Consider the following 5,191-nt stretch of genomic DNA (forward strand, 5'->3'; position numbering starts at 1 on the left):
CTGATGGTCCGCTCTGCGGACGTGTTCCATACATGCGTAGTAGATCGTCTTGAACAATAAACAAACATGTGAACAAAGAATTGCCCAGAGTTATTGCACATCTGGCTGTCTTTATATTGTTTTATCGACGGATTGTACAGGTTCGAGTAGCAACGGTCTTCTTCACAAAGCCTGCGCATGCGCAGTAGCCTACTGACGGCGCGTACTTGTCCGTGGTCACAAAACATGGGAGGCACGCGGATGTCACGCATACCATAGCGGACCCTAGCGGACTCGCGGACGCGGAAAGTATAACACAGACTTAACAGGTGCAACAGAGTGGTCCTTTAAAGACACAATTGTGTGACGTGATAGTATGTCCCAAAGCTTGCCTACTCTTCTACTACACACTCAAAAGTGTGTACTTTTTCTTCACCAAAATAGTACATACTTTAAGGGCGTAGTATAAGTAGGCACATTGAGACGCAGCATAACAGTTTTTGACAGTAATGGTCGTAGATCGTATTTTAAAGAACCGTTTTAAAAGCCGATTCTTTTATTCCGTATCATAAGTTTAGTTCTTTTTTGTAGCCATGAGTCAGCCCATAAAACATTAAGTAATTTAGAACATCAATAAAATATGCATTTAATTATATTGTTATCAGCTCAGGCACTCATCGATTCTTGGCTTATTATATTCGAACATATTCATGTTCAAAGTCTCGGTTGCACTGCGAGTCGAATCGGCTTAGTGAACTTATTCATTGAAAAGATCCGACTCAAAAGATTCACAAATCGCTACAGTACATCCCTAAACGGCAAGGTTTTTCCCCCTCATTATTATATCGCCAAAGTCATTTCAAAGTTGTGACGGCTGCGTGTGGTTTTGATTAGTTGTTTTGTAGTTCACCATATATATATGCAATAGCGTTATAGCGAAGTGCAGTAGCAGGCTGTGTTTCAAAACCCACTGAGCCGCCTACCTAGACAGCCTATTTGGGCTCCGAGGGCGCGTCTGAGACGCTCGAAAAGCTGTTGTGAAAGCGTCACAACTACGCAAATGACTCACAAAAACACACTGGAGCGTTACAAGCCCGCGAACGACGCCCAGAAATGCTGTACAGATAGGCAGCGCTCTCGTTTTTGACACACCACCATACTGACCAGTGACAGGCGTGCTCGGTGCATGCGTGCTGCTGGAGTCAGCCAGTGACGTTCTTGTCCCAGAATGCTGCCTGGTAAACAGACATGGAAGCACCTGGTGAAGACCTCCACAGTCACTGAGCACCTCACTCGCTCTTTGAACTGATCTTCACTTTCAATACACCCTAAAGCCTGCGCCTTTGTTCTCTCTGGAGCTCAACCAGGACCTCTGAAGTCCGGGGCATTGGTAAGAGAACAATGATGACATCGAGATCAGCTGCTAATGTCTGTTCTGCCAGTTAGCCAGTTGCACGCTACAGCAGTGCCACCAATGGCTGGCTTGAGCTGCTCAGTTAGCGAGGAAGCTAAACCTGCTGCCGCCCCCCTCCCCTCTTATGTGTGTAACATTTTATTTTGGTGACGTAATACTCAAGTTTACTTTGTTCGTTTCGCTTTGTGACAAACCCGCTATGTTTAGTCCTTAAAGAAAAGTTATTGTAGGAGCCATTCTAATGGCTGGTGGATCTTGCCATTATTGCTTTCACTTTCTCAAGTGCACTTGCTGAGTTGAAGTTAACTAGTGGATGCAAACAAGTGGACAAATCTAGAAATGAATGGAGTCATAAGAGTGGTTTAAATGAGTAAACATTAGCATTAAACACGTTTAAAACTTCAAGGACATAACATTTTACAGTGGCTCATGTCTCTCAAAGTTGGAAATCAAACTTTACACAAAAGGGGAATCAATGAGGAGGGGAAAATTAGGGGTGTTTACAGAATCTGCTAACATACTTTTCTTTTGCATAATTGTCTTTACCTAGCTTTAAAGTGTTTTTTTCTGGATATGGATTATTGTTTAGTTTTGTGTTAGGCAAAAATGAGCTCAAACATTTTAAGTCAAGTCGTGTGTGTGTGTGTGTGTGTATGTATATATATATAATGGTTGTATGTATATGTATAAATGTAATTTTATATGTAATAAACTGATTGTATATTTTTAACAATCATTTTACATATAAATATAAAACTGTTTGACTATTTCTTCAAATTAAAATCTCATGTCTCATGCTGTTTTAACAGCACTTCAAAGATATTGTAATAAACAAGCTTTGTACATCATGGCTTCAGCTGTGCATGCTAAATTTGGAATATTAATTGTTTTCAGTTGAACTATATGCACCCCCTGTAAGGTGTTGACCAAGAGTGGGTGTTTGTGCTGGAAACTGAAATGCTTATATAGTTTTGTAGAATGATACACAGACTGAAGGGGAAATCTTTGTCACCACAAAGAACATCTCATCATAAGTCATAAACAGTGTTGGGCAAGTTACTTCCAAAATGTAATACATTATATATTACTAGTTAAGCCTCCTGTTTCTCTCATGCCAACGCTTGATGCGTAATGCATTCATCACTTTCCATTGACACAAGTAACAGGCTGATAGTCATCCAATTAACATCAGAATGATGCTGTTCGTGTATATCTGTTATTTCCTCTCTGTTTTGAAATTAGTTTTAAGTCTTATGTATTGCAGTGACTTTTTTCGTTTTACATAAATGGATGAAGTTATACAGTGAAAACTTTGCTTATCATTATGTTAGTTAATTAGGTTATGAATTTGACGTTGCACTAAGCATATGCTAGAAAGTCAAAACGTTTTCACTGGTTCCTTATATTCCTGAGACGGATTATCAGACTGTCAACTGAAGGGCTCTCAGATGGTTAGCCAGGGATAGTCGTTATTGGATTGGATTACTTTGTAGTGACGGGCTCCTCCATAAGTAGATCTTGAGCTAGTAACAAACTGTAGAGAAGAAAGCCACAGGCTCCTCTGTCAAAAAACAAATGGCTAATTCCCGAAATTGTGATTATTATACACTGAGTACTAAAATAATGCTGCTAACATTCATCTGCCCCTTCATCTGTTTGTTTTCTGCAGATTCCCTCCCCAGCTTGTGTGGCAGTCTGGAATCACCATAACTGATGAGGATCTACTGACGTGACCAGTTTTGGTTAAATTTTTTTACTTTTGACAAGGTATGAAATAATGTTATGTCAAAAATGAAATAATGAACACAATATCACTCCAGGTTTTTAAATTTATTTTTATTTGATCAAATATAAGGGCATATTAGATTAATTTTGCGGTTTCTAAACGTATTCCTTTTTAACAACTCATCATTTTTTAGTTCCTCGCAGGTGTAACTATGTCTTTAAAAGAATAGTTCACCCACAAATGAAAATTTGCTGAAAATGTACTCGCCCTCAGGGCATCCAAATTTGTTTCTTCATCAGAGCAGGTTTGGAGAAATTTAGCATTACATCACTTGCTCACCAATGGATCCTCTGCAGTGAATGGGTGCCTTCAGAACAAGAGACTCTAGTCCGTCTGTTAATGTCTTGTGATGCAAAAAGCTGCATGTTTTTATGAAAAATAAATCCATCATTAAAGGTGCAATAGGTGATTGTCTTCAGAAAATTTTTTTGTTATGCTGGTTGAAAGTCTCTTCACATCCAGATAACAATCATTAAGTTAAGAGGTCTAAATGTATTTATCTGTATTTATATATTCTGTGGAAGGCGTAGGACCAAGAAATGTTCGTCCAATCAAAACGCTCGGTCCGAGCGTTTCAAATTAGCTTTCCTACCTGCCTGTCAACGTATGTATCTGCATACCTCTGTGGATCCCTACACAGTGTACATTGCTCCCTACTCCCTGAGGGGGGGAAATCCGTTGAAGTTTACTTCACTTCAGAACATGGGCTGGAATTGGGAACCGCTGATGTAGCCTATTGTAGTAATGTTGTCTCTGGTCTGTGAGCATAAATGCGTTCAGGGGCGTGGCTTTGGACGGCGATTGCAGGGAGGGTGGGACGTTCGCTTTCAGTGCTATCAGGCTAACTAAAGTTAGCATTTTCCAAGATCTCCTACTGCACCTTTAAGGTGTTTTAACTTTAAACTGTCACTTTTGGAAGAAATTCCAGTCCACATTTCATAATAGTGCTTTCTCTAGTGAAAAAGTCCATACCCTGTTGTACTTCCACATCAAAATCCAACTGTTTAGACTGTTAGTTTTTGACTGTTTTTGCTGGTAAACAGTGCTTTATCTGAGCATATTTCTCTCCTGATTCAGACGAGAGTACTCCATATTGTGGAGAAAACAATATTATGGATAGAGGACTCATGTTTTAGCTAGAAGCAATGGTTTGAAGTTAAAATGTCTTAATGATGGATTTGTTTCTTGGAAACACCCTGCTTTTCACTTCACATTCACAATATGTTAATTAATGGACTTGAGTCCTGTGGATTATTGTGATGTTTTTATCAGCTGTTTGGATTCTTATTCTGACGGCACCCATTCACTGTAGAGGATCCATTGGTGATCAACTGATGGATGTAATGATAAATTTCTCCAAATATGTTCAAAAAAGCAAACAAAACTACATCTTGTATGGCCTGTACAAGTACATTTTCAGCAAATTTATATTTTTGAGTGAACTATTCCTTTAAAAGGCTATGGTAGTACATTTTTAATAGACACATATAAAATAGTAGTCCAAAAATCCAGTTTAAGGACTAGAATACACTCAAGGAGGGAAAACAGAGTAAATCCTAATAATCAAAACATTTTTGCTATAAATTTTCTCAATAGACCAGCTCCTGCATATCTTACAGACATAACGTATGTTTAATATGAACACTTTAAATTAGGTAATGACTCATAATTTGACTGCATAAAGCACAAATTCAACTTAAAGCTATTTTGCATCCAATGAAAACCTGTTTGCCTCTATTATTTGTTTATTTATTTGGATCCCCATTAGCTATGCCCTAAGGCATTGCTAGGCTTCCTGGGGTCCACACAACACTTAACATTCATACATTATTACATGCATTAAAAAATAAAAAGTTAAATACATTCTCCACATTCCAAAGCATCTCTATAAACATTTCTTCCACCCTTTTAATATCTATAACACCTACTATATAAAAAACGTATTGCTTATTCAACTAATTCCTATACCTCAACCTCCTATAAGTACAGAATTCCAAGGTGTGCCTTTACCT

General features: G+C 38.4%; 1 protein-coding gene across 2 annotated transcripts in view; it reads left to right on the forward strand.

Annotated features, from left to right (window-relative positions):
* The window catches only part of LOC107739287 (ataxin-7-like), a 39,801-nt gene that overhangs the window by 2,740 nt on the left and 31,870 nt on the right, over positions 1 to 5,191 (forward strand). Inside the window, exons 1-2 of one of the 2 annotated variants that reach the window (XM_016551366.1) lie at positions 1,078 to 1,369; positions 3,063 to 3,160. The gene's annotated coding sequence lies outside the window, so the exon portion shown is untranslated. Of the gene's footprint in view, positions 1 to 1,077; positions 1,370 to 3,062; positions 3,161 to 5,191 lie in introns of those variants that run through there. The other variant, XM_016551367.1, reaches the window with a different exon arrangement.

Source organism: Sinocyclocheilus rhinocerous, unplaced genomic scaffold, assembly GCF_001515625.1.
Source record: "Sinocyclocheilus rhinocerous isolate Xijiao unplaced genomic scaffold, SAMN03320098_v1.1 scaffold14, whole genome shotgun sequence".
Taxonomy (NCBI): domain Eukaryota; kingdom Metazoa; phylum Chordata; class Actinopteri; order Cypriniformes; family Cyprinidae; genus Sinocyclocheilus; species Sinocyclocheilus rhinocerous.